The sequence below is a fragment of the Penaeus monodon genome, chromosome 9 (assembly GCF_015228065.2).
Source record: "Penaeus monodon isolate SGIC_2016 chromosome 9, NSTDA_Pmon_1, whole genome shotgun sequence".
Taxonomy (NCBI): domain Eukaryota; kingdom Metazoa; phylum Arthropoda; class Malacostraca; order Decapoda; family Penaeidae; genus Penaeus; species Penaeus monodon.
In genome coordinates this window covers 52,659,143-52,676,642 of record NC_051394.1, presented here as the reverse complement: position 1 = coordinate 52,676,642, position 17,500 = coordinate 52,659,143, and the positions used below count along the sequence as shown (strand labels likewise).

At 38.3% G+C, this 17,500-nt stretch overlaps 1 protein-coding gene across 1 annotated transcript in view; it reads left to right on the top strand.

The window, feature by feature from the left end:
• The window catches only part of LOC119576761 (nuclear pore complex protein Nup107-like), a 32,057-nt gene that overhangs the window by 12,304 nt on the left and 2,253 nt on the right, over window positions 1-17,500 (top strand).

Sequence of the window (17,500 nt, the reverse complement as noted above, 5' to 3'; positions counted from 1 at the left end):
CATGAATTCCTTAGTGACTCGATTAATGTTCATAATTCCAATGAGCACGAAAGCAGATAACAGGGTCCTAAAGACTTGACAACATGAACCATGTCACGATAATATTATATCTGTTTCGGTAGTACTTAAATATGCTTTGCATCAGGACAATTCCTTGGATGATAATAACAGGAATTATATTATTCCTTACTTAAGGTGAAGTGTGGCATGGTAAAACTGAATTATATTCTATTTTTCATTTTTTTCCTTTCCTTATAATGATTTACAGAAATCCAACTGTAGGTGTGTTTTAACTAAGACACATGAGAATGGAAGTCCTTTCATTTTATGTATTTAGTTGTATGTTGTTTGTGTTGTTATGTTAAAATGGTAACAAATATCAGAAAAAACAAGAAGTTGAGGTGAAAAGTTCTCTTGTTTATTCAGCAGCAGTGATCTGCAGGAGGGGCAGAATTATACATGTCAGAGACAGAACGAGTCCTCAATCTTACTACAAGTCCCTTTGCTTTCAAAGAAATATCTTCTCATGCTTTTACTAATAAGTCATTGTCTCCTTATTGACAGGAGAGTTTGGAGAACTAACATAAAGCAAGTCCCACTCCTCTTATATTTCCTCTTACTGGTTGAAAGTCATTAAAAATATAGACAGCTGGGTTAATACCTGCAGATAGACATAGTTTTAAAAATTCAATGTCAGTTTTTTAAAGTATATGATTTTGATTTATTAATGTTAAAGAATGTACTGAAAGATGTTAATTTGTTAATTTTATCATGTTAAGATATTATACTTGCTTAGATGAATGTATGATTAGTTAGATGGTTTGTGAATGGTGTAGATAGGGATTGTAGTATGTGTGTGTGCAATGATAAAACATTAGTACAGGTCTTGGACATTCTCGATTTGCTGCAAGAACCTTGAATTGAGATAGGGATAAATATCTTATGTTTTGTTTGATATTTATCAACTAATTTTAGGGTCTTATATTAACTGCTGTATTAACAGACACTTAAACAAAGCAATGAAGGTAGTTAAGAATGGGTTATGGGTTGTCACGTTCATGTAAAGAAACAAACTGGCCTACTGGCACAAATGTAGTTAAACGATGTGCTATCCAAAGTGTATCCCTATTGTGCAATCATCTTATTTGGTTCTGGATACATGCATGACTCAAATTATCAAAACCATTTATATTAAAAGATTATCTCTCATATACTAATAATTATATATTTACAAATATAGGACATTAATTAATTTTACTTTATTATCTCATAATGTTTAGTTACTTATATACCACATTACTTTAATAGACTTAGTTATTTATACATAAATGCTTACATATAAAATCTACCAAACATCATTAATTTGAGATCTGTGTCCCTTTCCTAGGAACCTATCAGGTAATGCCATAGGTACTCCTTCACACGACTGGTTCACGATCCCACTATCACCAGAAGAGGGCCCCATCATCGCATACATCGAAAGAAGCTCAACTGTCAGGCTCAAACGTTCTCCAGCTAGAGTGGAGTACGAACTGAGCAGAGCACAGCCAATCGGGGAGTTAGGACGATTGGAAACAACAATATAAGCTCCTGTCCACTCATTAGTCACAAAAGCTTGAGACATTCTGATCTCTTCCAGCGTTGTCAGCATTTTTATGTTGGTCCCCAGAGCTAGTGTTCAATTTGAAATTGTTTACTGTGGGAGTGTAAGATTTGGAGGCATTCCAAGTACAATAATGCTTACCACCATGATTATATATAATATGTCTTTTTAATTAAGGCAGAGATAATAGACCTTTATTCTGTATGGAAGAATTGGGTGTTACTAATTATTGAGCATAACTGGGATGTATTATATTTATGGATAGGATTTTTTGAGTAGGGTCACTCACAAATTATTGTAGTTTCTTGTAGTGGATATTCATAAGGTCGTTTTGGAATGAGATAGTTGGCGCGCAGGTTAGTGTCCAGTGATAGGGTTATTCGATTGTTATCACTGTGTTTGTGGTGGTGTATAGTGGATTTTCGAATGTGCCTTTATGTAGTTTTGTTGTTAATGTCTGAATTGGGTGAATAACTTATTTGATAAATTGTGTTGTGGTTGTAGGTATAGTGGCGATGGAGAGAGAGAGGATGTAGTGTGAGAGAAGGAGTAGTAGGAGAGAAGTAGAGGTGAGTAGAGAGAGAGAGAGAGGGAGTGTGACCGGTGAGTGGAGAGAGAGATGAAAGACAGAGAAGAGAGTGAGTATGTTTGATTAGAGAGCAGAGAGTTATACGTTGAGATAGAAGTAGACAGAGGGTGTGAGAGATGAGAATGTAGAGGTGAGATGAGAGAGAGTGTTATGATAGATAGATGGGGAGGGAGAATAGATCCACGATAGGAGTTGAGGGAGAGAAGAGTGTGAGAGAAGAGAAGTAAGAGAGAGAGGAATGAGAGAGAGAGAGGAGTAAGAGAGAGAGATGAGGAGAGAAGAGAGAGATTGATGAGAGAGATAAGAGAGAATAGAGGAAGAGTAAGGAAGATGTAAGATAGTTAGAATGATGAAAGAGAGAGAGAGAAGAGAGAGTAGAAGATGAGAACAGTTTGTGGGGTAGTACAAGAAGATAAGAAGTAGAGAGAGTGTGTTGGGGAAGAGAGAGTGTTGTATGAGTTATGTTAGAGACAGAGAGAGTAAGAGAGAGAGAGAGAAGAGTAGAGATGATAGAATAGAGAGAGAGAGTAGAGAGAGAGTTAGACTGTTAGAGATGAAGAGAAGAGAGTATGTAGAAGAGAGAGAGTAGAAAGTGTGAGAGATGAAGATGAACAGAGGTTGTTTATATAGAAGAGAGAGAGAGAGTTGGATGAGAGAGTAAGAGAGAGTGTGGAGATAAGATGAACGTTGATGTTGAGAGAGAGAGTGTAGATGAGAGATGTAGAAGTGTGTGAAGAGAGAGAGAGTGTAGTTGTGCGAAGAGAGGAAGAGTGAGAGGATGATAAGTGTGTGGTGACGAGAGAGAGAGAGAGTAGAGAGAGAGAGGGAGTGGGAGACGGATGAGAGAGAGCAGAAGAGAGGGGAGATGAGGAGGTAGTAGAAAGGGAGAGAGAGTGAGAGAGAGAAGGGCGAATGTAGTCGAGGGGAGAGAAGGAGAGAACAAGGTAATGAGAGTAGAGTGCAGACGGAGAGAGGAGAGTAGGAGCAGAAGTTGGGATCGTGTACGAGAGAGGAGGAGGTGATCGGGTGAGAGGTAGAGACGAGAACGGATCGGGGCAAGAGGAGAGAGGGACGACGTGAGACGAGGGAGAGTTGTAGGGTAGTAGAGCGAGAGCTCGAGCGAGGGAGAAGAGTGATGGGAGGAGGAGGAGCAGAGGAGAGGGAAGAGAATTGAAGCACTGCAGAAGAGTGCAGAGCACGAGTAGAGAGACGCAGAGAGTAGAGGAGAGCAGTGTAGAGAAGTAAGAGAGTGGAAGAGAGGAGAGAGGTGCTGCTAGAGTAATGAGGGCCATGAGAGAGAGAGTGCGGAAGAGAGACGCGTGTTAGTAGGAGATGTAGACGAGGATAGGGGAGGGAAGAAGGGTGACGTGTCGTGGTCGAGAGAGGACCAGAGGATGTGTGGGCATGAGAAGAGACAGAAGACCGGGGAGTGAGAGAGGGGAGTGAGAGGAGAGAAGAGTTGAGAGGGAAAGAGAGAAAGAGAGTGGGAGAGAGCCAAAATGACCGAAGATGAGTCGTGATGGAGAGAGAGAGAGTGGACGAAGAAGCGGTAGGCACTTTACGAGTGTGGGCCATATAGATAGCCTCTCAGTAGTGATGTAGAGAGGAGAGAGAGGTTGTGAGAGAGGGGTGTATAGGGATTCCGTAGGAGAGTCAGAGGTAGTGGATGTGAATGGAGAATTAGTAGTTTAAAAGAAGAGTAAAGAGAGAAGATAAAAATTGTATAATATTACAGTATGTAGAGATATGAGAGAATAAGTAGAGAGAGAGAGGAGAGAGAAGTATAAGAAATATAGAAGTGTTAGAGTAAATGAGAGATATAGATGAACTGAAAGAAGATGAATAGATGAAGATATTGAAGAGAGAGTAAGAGAGAGAGAGATGGTAATGAAATAGACATATGTGTGACGAGTAGTAAATAATACATAGAGTGAGTAAGAGAAGATGAATGGAAGTATTAGAGTAATAGAGAGAAGTATTAAATATATAATATATATATAATATATATATATATATGTAATATATTATTATTGACTTATAAATATAATATATATATATTATATATATATTTATGTAGGTGTGTGAGGAGAGAGTGAAGTAGAGAGAAGAGATTTTTGGGCAAGTAGGTGAGTAAAATAGAAAAAACGGTAAACATATGTGTAATATAGTGTATTGTAATAATATAATATAAGTATATTATATAATAATAAGTGTTGTGTGTGAGATGAAGAGAGAAAGAAGAGAGAGAGAGAGAAGAGAGATAAGAGAGAGAGAGAGAGATAATAGGAAGAGAGAGAATGAGATGAATAGTGTGTGAGAGAGAGTGAGAGAAGACATAGTTATATATGGGTGTATGTGAGAAGAGAGAGAGGGAGAGAGTGAAGAGAGGAGAGAGTAGGAGTAAGGAGATGAAGATGAGAGAGAGAAATAAGAGAGCGAGAGAGAGAGATAGAGAGGAGTGAAGAGAAGATGTAAGAGAGATGTGTGTGAAGAGATGAGAAGAGAGTAGAGAAGTATGTGGTGAATGAGAGAGAGAGTGATGAGAGAGAAGAAGAGAATGAAGAGGAGGAGAGTAGGAATAGGAGATGAGAGAGTGTGTGAGAAGATGTATGTATGATGTTTCGACGCTTATGCAAATAGGAGTTTGTGGGAGCATGTTATCAGATTGAGGGAAGGAGAGATGCGAGAAGTGACGAGGAGAGAAAGGGAAGAGAGCAGAGTTGGGAGATGAGTTGGAGCAAGAGAGTGAGGAGTTGAGTAAGTAGGGAGGACAGAAGTAGAACATGAAAAGTGAAGGGAGAAGAAGATATTGAGAGTGAGATATGAGTAGAGAGAGTCAGAGAGCAGAATAGAGAGGGACAAGTATAGGTTACGATGTGAGAAAGAGCGAGCGGAGGCAAGAAGATGACAAGTATAGAGAGGATGCGGAAAGTGGATGATCGATGAAGTTACATTGTTTGGACTAGTGGGGTGAACCTGAGAGTTAAGAGTGGGTAGAGCTGGTGATGTACTGATTGAGATGTTTGTGAGCAAGTAAGTGTATCGTTGTTATGTTCATCCGCATTAGAGCATGAGAACGAAGAGTGAGAGATATAGAGTAGGTGAAGATGAGATAGAGAGTGTGACGAAGAAGAGTAACGAAGCAGGGAGAGTGGTCGGTGTTACCTGCTCGGGAAAATGTGCTCGTGTGAGGGCAATTGTAGTGGATGATTGTAGTGTGGAGTGTGATATGAAGTACAGTATATTGTTGTATAGGATATTATATATATATAGTTATAGTGTGAAGAGAGTAAGAAGAGATATAGAGATAGTATATTAGATAGATATAGAATATAAGATGATAAGATGAGAGAGTATAGGTAAGAGTAGAGAAGTAAGGAGAGACAAGTAAGTAATAGGCACATATAATGATGTGATGCAAGAGAGATGAAAGTGTAGAAGTAAGAGAGTAGTGAAAGAGTAAGAGTATGAGATATAAGATGAAATGTAGTAGTAGAGAGAGAGGAGATGAAGAGGAAGAGATAGAGAAGAAAGAGTAAGAGATGAGTGAAGATAGAGTTAGGTAATGAAAGAGAAGTTAAGAGAGTGGAGAGTGTAGAAGTAGAAGTATATAGGAGAGATGAGAGAGAGAGAGAGAAGGAGCAGAGAGAGAGGAGAGAGAGAGAGAGAGATATATGAAGTGTGGATGAGAGAGAGAGAGAGAGTGATTGAGAAAGAGAAGATTGAAGAGAGAGAGAGAGAGAGAGAGAGGAGAGGTAAGAAGAGTGTGTTGAAGAGAGAGAAGAGATAGAATAAGATAATGAGTTTATAGTGTGTGATTAGATTGAGAGAGAAGTAGAGAAGGAGAGAGAGAATTATAGTTGTGAGAAGAGAGAGATGAGAGTGTGTGTGCATCGAAAGAGTAGAGAGAGAGATGAATGAAGTTGTGAGTTGTGTGTGTGTTGTGTTGTGTGTTAGAGAGAGAGAGGTAAGAGATAGAAGAGTAGAGAAGAGAGAGACGAGAGAGATGAGTAGGAGTATTATATTGTGTTTATAATAAGTGTTATAGTGATTAGTGTTATATAGTGATTGTGTATGATGTGGGGTGTGTAGTGTTATGTATAGAGTGTGTTGTATATAGATGAGACCCACACACAACACACACACACACATGATATATATATAGATATTTGATTTAAGTGTGAATAGAGAGCAGAGATGAAGAGAGAGAGAAGAGAGAGAAAGAGAGAGAGAGAGAGATGAGGAGAGTGTGTGATTAGTGTAGTGAGATAGTAAGATAGTATAAGTAGTAAAGTATGAATAGTTATATTATATAGTGTAGTGTAGTTGTGTGAGGTAGATGAATAGAGAGTTAGTGTGGATGTTAGAGAGAGCAAGACGACAGTCAGCTACGACATCGTAGCTGTGTGGAGAGAAAGAGAGTGTGTGTAGTCGCTGTACACAAGGTCAGTGCATGTCACACACAAATAGTATATATATGTAGTGAGAGAGATAGTGTGTGTGTGTGTTATATCGTTTGTAGTGTTATGAAGTAGAGAGAGAGATGTGTGTGTGTAGAGAGTAGGAGTTAGGATGAGAGATATGAAGTGTGTAGATATGCCGAATATAAATATATGAATAGGAGTTTAAAGTAGAGGATGAATATATATAATATAAGTGTGGAGAGAGGATGAGAAGAGAGAGAGAGAGAGAGTAGAGTAGAGAAGAGTAGAGATGAGGAGAGTAGAGAGTTGATTGAGCTGAGTGCAGTGTGTAGGGTGTATGTAGTGGTGTGATGAGTAAGAGAGTAAGTAGTGGTGTTGAGATGAAGAGAGTGTGTGTATGAGTGAGAGTAGAAGAGAAGGTTAGTAGTTGGTAGTGAGTAAGAGTAGCTAGTGTGTAGTGAGAGGACGACGGAAGCAGAGAAGAGCAAGACGCAGAGACGAGAGCCATCAGTGGGTGAGACAGAGTACATGACACACGAGTCACGATGTATGCTAGAGAGAGGAGAGACGAAGAGAGAGTCAGCATTCTGTGACCACGACAGCAGAGACAGAGTGTACATGCTGTGACAGACACGAGAACATAGTGAGTGTTAGTGTTATATATATGAGATGAATGAGAGTAGGATAGGAGATGAAGAAGAGTGTGTGTTGAGTGTTGATGAGATAGAATAAGTATAATAGTGATATATTATACATTAGAGAGAAGAGAGAGGAGAGGAAGAAGAGAGAGAAGAAGAAGTTGGTCGAGGGATGGTGCTTAGGAGTGAAGAGAGAGAGAGTAGAGGTAGAAGATGTTGTCAGATTGAGTAATCGAGATTGAAGATGAGTAGTGATATAAAATAGTGTGTGTTGTGAAATGAAGAGAGAGTATAGTAGAATATTAGATAGTGTGTGGTGATGTGTAGTGTTAGTAGTGTCGTCTGGATGGGAGAGAGAGAAGAGTAAGAGAATAGAGAGAGTAATGAATGAAGGAGAGTAGAGAGAAGAGAGAGATGCAGAGAGTGATATAAGAGATAGTCGTATGGTGATGCATAAGTATGTTGTAGTGAAGTAGAGTAAGAAGTAAAGTAGAAGATGAAGGGATGAATAGAGAAGTAAGGAAGAGAGTAGATGAAGTAAGAGAGAGATAATTATAGAGATGAGTGATTAGTATATAGTGATGTGGTTGATGTATGATAGTGATGATATATTATATTAAAAATGATCGATAAATCAGTATCTGGTTTGTAGTTGCTTTTTTGAGGAAGAGGCGAAAAAGAGCAGAAGAGGAGGGAAAACAGCCAAAAAGCAAGAAGGAAGGAGAAAAAAGCAATAATTGCCAAAGAGAGAGTTTAAACGGAGAGAGGAAACTGAGAAGAGGATTCCGACCATATAAGAAAGTTGAACACGACGGAAAGTATTACCTGTGAACAAGCATAAAAATGCAGTGGGAGGTAGTGAAAAATCTCAAAATATACATACTGGTTTTTATTCAAAGTCGCTCACTGTTCGGTTCTGATATATATACGACTGGGGACACGGTTCAGAGGCCCAAGAACATTTGATATTCGTCCATTTGCTGTCTCGGGTTCTTTGACTCGTTTTTTTTTTTTTTTTTTTTTGTTATATGTCTTCATGTTTTTTTATGTGTAATTGTGTTGTGGATCATTGTCTTGTTTCAGTCTGCTGTATTCACCGATAGCGTTAACTTTGACGTGAGGTTTTATTGGGTATAATTGGGGTATTATTGGTATTTATATTTTTTTTTGTTTTTTAATCTGTCTTTTCTTATGGATTTCTCTCTGTGTCATTTTTCCTTGTCATGTTACACGGGGATAAAAAAATTATATATTATTCTTACATAGGAACAGATCGCGTGCGATTAAACCGCTTCTTGCGAAAGTCATCAACCTTGAAATGGAATTCTGATAGACCTAATTCATCCTGGTTGCTTTTTTCGGACACACTGTTGGTCCGTCAAGCTAAATGAACCCTCAAGCGTAGCGCTTGGAATCCGGCGTCGCCTCACGCTCAATGCACTGCTCGACTCGAGGCCTGTCTTGCTTGGCCTGCTTTCGTCTGAGCATCCCGGTCCTGGTAATCATTACAAGTGTTTTCAAGTTGCTCTCGTGTCATTTACACATTTAAGAGAACAAGGCCACTTATATTCCATTTGACCAAAATGACTTGCCTCCTGAAAAAGGATTGCATAGAGCAACTCTTAACACGGCTGGGCAATTTTGATTTCCCTGGTGGATGTTCCGAACCGGGGGATTTTAATTTTTATGGGGAGCTTTTTTGGGAAAAAAAAAAAGGGGTAGGGCAGCTTTTGGGTCACATAAAATTTAACTGTGGGAAAAACCTGGCATGGGAAGAATGTGCATGCACGGTCAAAGACATCAACACGAGTGTTGTTTACAGATATATGCATCGCAAGGTACCACGGTACATAAGTGTCTCGTGACGGCAGTGTTAGTCAGTGGTGCGCGGGTGTGTGCGTAGAGAGAGAGATGAGGCATGAGCTGGTGTGTGAGAGAGAGAGAGAGAGAGAGAGGAGAGAGAGAGAGAGAGAGAGCAGAAGAGAGAAGAGAGAGAGAGTGTGAATGTGGGAGCGAGTCAGAGTGTGAAGCGAGAGAGTGTGTGAGTGTGAGAGAGAGAGAGCAGTGTGTGGTGTGTGTACCGTTCAGAAGGGAGTTGAAGCATGGAAGTAAAGCGGGGTGACAAGGGTCAACCAATATAGGCATAGTGCAAAGAGGGTTCGAAGAGAAGCAGATATGTAGAGTGAGAGATGAGCAGAGAAGAAGAGAGAGTAAGAAGAGAGAAGAGAACATACTATCATAAATCAGAGAAGTGATAAGGCCATCGCAGACAGACAGAGAAAGGAGCATGTGTGAGAGAGAAGAGCTCGAATTGAAAGCGACAATAAAAGAAGATATGTAGAAAGGAGTCCGGGTGTGAGAGACGAAGGAAGAAAAAGAGGAGGAACCAGAGGAAGGTGTTGAAGAGAGCATGAGGGAACAAGAAGAGGACGACTGATGTGAGTAGAGAGAGAGAGAGAGGAGTTTGTGATGAGAGAGAGAGAGAAGAGAGGAGTGTGAGAGAAGAAGAGAGCACACTGTGAGTGGAAAGCGTGATGTGAAGCTCTGAAAACCAGCAGATAGGGTAGAGAAGCAGTGGTGTGAGAGAGGAGAGAGAGGAAAGTGTGGAGAGAGGAGAGAGAGAGGAGTGTGTGGAGAGAGAGTAGAGAGGAAGTGTGTGAGAGAGAGAGAGAGAGGAGTAGGTGGTTGAGAGAGGAACACGGTAAGCAGTGTGCACGTACATGTAGTTAGATGAAGATAAGAGAGTGATTGGCCCTGCTTTGTCATTCTCGAGTGTGAGAAGAAGAGAGGGAGTGGTTGACCTCTTATTTTGTTCTCTCCTTCTCTGGAGCAATATCTTCATGCTTACTCCCTGTTAAACTATTGTCATGTCTAATGCTGTCAATGCCATTTGTGTCTTGTGCCTCAGGGTCCTCTGTCTGTACTTCGCGATCTAATGTGCTGCCTCTGTGAGAATTGATCTGTTCCCTATAACTGCGAATCTGCGAGACTAAGCACTGTGATCACTGGGGCTTGGTCTTTTGTAATTAATTTTGACGTGATTAATTCCAAAATTTCACTGAATTAAATACTTGATCTTTGATACGAAGAATGAGTGCTTAATGAGGTAAGTTGGGAAATGTTATTGAGGCCAAGATGCTTAAGGGTTCGTTGGCTAATACAAGGCTTTTTGTTTATAATGAAGTTAGATTTAATTTAGGTTAAAGTAAGCAAATGTAAGTCCTTTGTCCAGAATCGAGAAGAAGAGAGAGAGAGGGATGTGACGTTGTGAGGCAGATGTGATGATGAGAGATGTTCATTGACTAGGGTGATAAGGAGAGAGAAGGAGAGATGAGGAGTGTGAGAGAGAGAGAGAGGAGGTGAAGCGAGACAGGAAAGAAAGTAAGTAGATGAGAGGAGTGTGGAAGAGATGTAAAGGAGGTGTGAAGAGAGAGAGGAAAGTGATGCGAGAAGGGAGAGCAGGAGAGAGAGAGTGTAGGAGAGAAAGAGGTTCCAGTAAGTGTGAGAGAGGGGAGTAGAGGCTAGACGACCTTAAGTTTTGTCCTTGTTGAGAAGTTATGAGTATGAGTAGTATAATGATTTTATTAAAAAGGAGCTGGTGGTGAAGAGGAGAGAGAGAGAGAGGATAGTGTGAAAGAGAGAGAGCAAGGGATGAACAAGAGAGAGGTACTATGTAGGAATAGAAGACAGTGAGAGAGAGAGAGAGAGTGAGAGAGAGAGAGAGCTGTGAGAGAGAGAGAGTGAGAATGTATGAAGGAGAGAGGAGAGATGAGAAAGAGAGAGGAAGTAATGAGGTATCTTGTATAGAGTGAGTAAGTTTGGTGTGTTTTAGATGTAAGAGTAGTGGTTCAGCACATAACAGGAGTATCTTAGGAGAAGGAGAGAAGGAGTTGTGTAAGTTGTATATAAGATTCGTATTGTTTAGGTAAGTTAAGTATGTGTGTTAGTGTGCATGGGTGTGTGTTATATGATCGTATGTGTGTGTGGTTTGGGTGTTGTGGTGTGTGTGGTGGGTGTGTGTGTGGTAGGAGAGGAGAGAGAGTGTGAGAGAGAGAGAGAGAGACGAAGAGATGGGAATGATAGTAGAGAGAGAGAGAGTGTCGCTGAAAAGTAAGAGAGACTGAGTGTGAGACGACGTAGATGGTGAGTAAGGAAATTCAACGAGATTAAGAGACGAGTGTTGTTGAGAGAAGAGAGTGTGTGAGGCGAGAGTGAGAGAAAGAGAGAGAGAGAGGAGTAGAGAAAGAGAGAGAGAGAGAGAGACTAGATGGGTGTTGGTGTAATGAGAGAGAGTGAAGAGAATTGTGCGTAGAGAGAGAAGACGAGAAGAGAGAGAGAGGCAGTGAGGAGAAGGAGAGAAAATTGTAGTTGTGAGAGAGAGGAGAGAGAAGATGAGAGAGAGAGAGAGAGAGTGAGAGAGTCGTGATTGTGTAGAGAGAGGATGTGTGAGAGAGAGGATGGACGGAATGTGAGAGGAGAGAGAGAGTGTGAGATAGAGAGAAAGGTTGGTGAGCAGGAGAGAGAAGAGTGTGAGAGAGAGAGATGAAGAGGAGGAGACGAGAAGAGAAAGAGTGAGAGTAGATGAGCTGACGAGAGAGAGATGAGAGTGAGAGTGAGAGAGAAGAGAGAGTGAGATGGAGAGAGAGGAGAGGACATAAATGGGAGACCTTCGTATCACAATGAAGAAAATTAATGTAACAAAACTAAGACGAAATTCAAAAGTAAGATATATGAGAGTGAAAGGCGGGGCCGGACACACAGAACAAAGAACGTGTTGAACTATAATGAAGAGTGGAATGTCTTGTGGTGCAACGGAACAATAGAACATCGTTGCAAGATGCACAACAGAAAAAGAACTTATACGCCACACTACCACTTTACATACTATTATGCTTTGACAAGCGTAACATTCATACATACAGCAACACGTGGTGTGTGGTGTGTTGGGGTGTGTGTTGTGTGGGTGTGTGTGTGTGGTGGGTGTGTGTGTGTGGTGCAATGTGTGTTGTGTGTAAGTGTTGTTTGGTGGTGAGGTGGTGTGTGTGTGTGTGTGTGTGTATGTGTGTGTGTGTGTTGTGTGGTGTAGTGTGTGGTGGTGTGTGTGTGTGTGTGTGTGTGTGTGTGTGAAGTGTGTTTGTGTGTGTAGCGGTGAAATATATAACATAAATTGTAATTATGATTATATATATTATATATATATATATATATATATATTATATGTTTATATATAATAACATATATAAATACATATATTACAAAGTCTACATATCATCATACATAAACCATACATATATTCCATTACATATATATATCACATGCATATATGTACATACAGTTCAATACAATACGAAATTATATATATTATATATATAATATATAATATTGTTATATATATATATGTATGTATGTATGTATGTATGTAATACATACATACATGCACCACACACACACACACAACCACACACACACACCACACACACACACACACATAATAGTTTATATATATTATAAGTATATATATATATATTATATTAATATATATGATTATATATATATATATATAATACATTGTCTGTGTACCACACACACACACACCCATATATACATATAATATATATATATTTTATATCATATATATTAATATATATTATATATAATATATATATATATATATATAATGTTTATAATATATAATAATATATATTATATATATTATATATATATATATAATATATATATAGTATGTGTTGGTGTGTGTGTGTGTGGTTTGTGTGTGTGTGTGTGGTGTATATATAATATTTATTATATAATAAATATATATATTATAATTAGAATATACTTATATATCAATCCCCAAAAAAATCTGACCTATATACAAGAGATTTAGTCATTAATAATCAATGTGATAGTAAACAGATTTGCATGCAACCACAACAAGTTTTCCGGCATCTATGCTTGTCTTGCGTTTCCTGTAGTATCTCATTGTTAGATTACATTGCTGATATTAAAAGTAGTTTTTTTCTACGGTCACTCAGCTTACCTCAGACACATAGTTATAATGCACCCAAACTGGAATTTGAGTGTAAATGGTTTTCAGTTTTAGGTGGTGCATCTCTTCTATATGAATAGGTGCAAAGCACTACAGCTGCTAGTGTGCAAGAAGAAAATAGAGCGATTAGGGAAACAGGGTATGGGAATGCTTTGAAGGATATGCTTGGAAACCTGAATACGGGGTGGTTCTTCCAAATGTATCTCTGCAGGATCTGGGGCATTTTGCTCTGTTGACGAGGTATAATGTTTGTGCTATTTACCCTTTCACTACGGTTCCAGGTTTGTTTAAGGCTTTAGTCATTAACCGAATGCCCAATGAAAGTAACAGAATAAGGAGACATTTTTGGTTACAAATTCCTTAACGCCTTCACTGAAAGGTTTGGCCTGCTGAATGAGATTAATTGGAATAAAGAAACATAAAGAATTTCTTAGTTTACTGGTCATTCACAGTAATTTGGGAACTGCTGTAGACTATCGACAAGAATACTATGAACAATTCGAACTGCAAACGGGCGCAGAAGCGCCAAGACAACAATTTGGAGCTGCATGTTGGGCTGAAACATCCTGGGAATGTAGGTGACAATTAAATTGATCTAAATTAACTGCTGCTGATATGCTCAGTTCATGATTGCACTACCAATAGATGTAATGAATTCTGCCAAGCTCTAAGACTGAGGGTAGCTTGAAGATGACGCATAATTGGATGGTTGGCCACAAGTGGAATACTGGCACGTGAAAATGTGATATTCTAATGTCTGATCGTATATGTCCTTTTACATCTTGATAGCTATTGATTTAGTGACGCTTTCTCAAAGCATTTTGTCTACAAATCCTTGTCATGGTTCTGAACATACCTAGCACATTGAAATTAGGTCTTCCACTAAGCGGAGAATATGCAGTGGTCATCTGTGTACGAGACCAAATACCGTATATGTCAAACGATGAAGCACCAACATTTTCTGAATATGGAGAAACGTTCTTCACCACATTAGGAAAAGTTACTGACTGACGGGGGCTGAACGTATCGGGGTGATGCAGCAGTCAAGTACCAACAGATCATTCAACATTCAATCAATCTGGTAGATGGCCGACCGTGTGTTCATACCCGAGTGAATCCCCACTGTATCCATCCCAAACACATACTATGAAGATGCGTGAAAATTCAGTGACCGGACAGTTCATGGAAGCAGTTTTGGTATGCACTGACATAGTTTCTTTGACCAACCATATGCCCAATCATTCACGAGTAATACATCTCAGGTTACTGTAAAAGGAATAATACGATAATTTTGGACGAGGTGACAGGGAAAACTATGTTTATATTTGTATTTTTCCTTGTATTTCGAATTTTATAGAATCTGAATACTGGCTATTTCACAGGTCTGGGAGGAGCCCTTTCAGAGATACCTATATTTTTTTGTGAAGAAAACAAAGTTTTGAAAATGATTACATTACTCTCGATTACTTTACCTTAAAATTTCAGAAGGTGACTGCTATTACATTTGTCATTTTCCTTAATGTGCTGGTGCGTCAACATTGTGTTCTAGAGTCGTTATGTAACACATGTCAATAAAATTTGCCCTAAATCGGTTCTTTGATTTTTTTCGTAAGGTAAACTTCTCGCGAAGGTGTATGTTGATGGTGTTTGGTCATTTCCATCAGTAAGTTATAAAGAATAAGCATTACACAACATGCAAATTAAGGAAAAAAGCGGATTTTCTCTTTTTTTTTAACTTCCCGAAAAGTAGAAAAAAACAAAGGGCAATTCTTCATGAGGCGACAATCACTGATTTCACTTAATAGTTATAAATGCAACTGGAAAAGAATAATTGGCCGGATTTTTTGTTTTCTTGTTGCAAATTTGGGGTCCGGGTAGCTGACCAGGTTTGCATGAATGTAATGGTAATGAATAAAAAAGTTTAGCGTCTTCTTTCCTCGATTTTTTTCAAGCGATGGCGCGATGCCTCATTCCGAATCCCGACTATCTGATGCGTATTTCCATCACGAGGTTATTTAGACATTGGTCTTTTTCCGGGCGAGATGTTTCGCCACAGAGGGACAACTGTTGCAGTTATGGCAATCCGCTCTGTAGCTGAAGAGACACCTCGGGGGCGTGGCTGTCTTAGGGATCTCCACAGCCAAGACTAGTGTGACTGTGGCTAATAAAAGCCTTCCCCCCGACTCTGTGACCTTTAGCCCCCTCCTGAGAACTGATTCAGCACTCGTTCGTTGTCTCTCTGCCACTATATGTTTTGCCAAATTCTCTCAAACCCTTTGATTAATTATTCGTCGGATGAGGAGCTAATGAAGAGTGTGAAATTTACGATTTATTTTCATTTTTTATTGTGACGTTTTCTTTTTACTTCTTTGTTTACTGTGTCTGTGGGTTTTCTATCGTCTATCTATCTACCTCTCTAGTATCTGTATGCATTCTTATATATTTTATAATATATATAAAATATATTTTATATATTATATATATATATATATTATATTTGTGTGTGTGTGTGTGTGTGGTGTGTGTGTGTTTTGTGTGTGTGTGTGTGGGTATACATTATCTACATATATATATATATATATATAAAATTATATAATATATATCTATATATATATAACATAAAGAGAGAAAGGGGAGAGAAGAGAGGAGAGAGAGAGAGAGAGAGAGAGGGGATGAGGGGAGAGAGAGAGAGAGAGAGAAAGGAAAGAGTGAGAGACAGAGAGAGAGAGAGAAAGAGACTTTTAAAATTTCATAATCTAACTATCTATTTTTAATCTATCAATAAAATATAATATATAATATATAATATATATATAATATATATATATATATATATAAAATATATATATATATATATATATAATATATATATATATACATAAATATACATAAATATATACAGCATATAACATACATACATACATACATAATATATAATATATAATATATTTTATATATAATAATTATATATATATATATATGAAAATATATATATATATATATATATAAAGAGAGAGAGGCAGAGAGAGAGGGGGGGAAATGAGATATAAAAAGCAGTCTCTTGCAATACTTATGGGTGTTCTGTGCAAGGGTGAATACAAGTCTATTTTAACAATTTGGAAATAGAAAATACAATGTTTGCCGTCCAGTCACATAATGTGATATAATCTTATTGCCTTTTACGATTAATATCACGGGGATTATATCTTTTTTCTCCCTTTGCCTGTCAACTATTTATTAGCATTATTGTCATTATCAACATTAAAACTTTTCCTTTATCATCATTATCATTTTTACAATTATGATGAATGCAATTCTTGTTTTATTATCATCAACAGCAAATTTTTTTTTTTTTTTTTTTTTATTCCTGCAGTAAAATCAATATTGTTTTCAATCCCATTAATTTTCTAATACAGAATTATCTGTCTTACAATTTATTTTGGTTTTTCGTTGTGATCATTATCATTTATATTCGTTTGGGCATTAGTGTTATTCCTTTTTGTCGACTGTTTTCAACATGAAAGAATATTTACCATTTCCTCGATGTGCCCGAATGGCCAGACGCAGGACGCTCTGTGGGATGACCAATGGCCTCTCCGGGCGGCAGGCGGTCCCCGTGCATGGCGGAGAGCGACTCGTGTCTGGAGGAGGAGCCCAGGGAGAAGGAATGGGAGCAGGAGGCAGGAGGCCAAGTGGATCTTTGTTCCTGGCCGCCTTTCTCGTTTTAATTGAGCGAGCTAGTGGATCTATTTCTAATTTTGGTTTTTCTTTTGCATAGTACAAATTATATATATATATGTATAATATATATATATATATATATATATATATTATATATATATATATATATTTATATATATTTAATATTATATATTATATATATATATATATATATATATATATATAATATATATATATATAAATATATATATATATAAAATATAATAAGGGATTATTTTAAATCAGCTTTATAACCCCCAAATTTAAAATCCTTTATCATCAATCTATGCCTTTCCCCCGCCACCCTCTCACCCTCCTCGCTACCAAAATCGATCTTGCGCCTATTTCTTCTCTAACTTCCCTGTTTTTATTCCTTTCCTCCACCACCCACACAAAATCTTTATTTTCCACCTCAAGTTCCTTTTGTTCCTGTCCAGGTTTTCTTTTTTCTCGCCTTCTCATTTTTCCTTTCCTTTT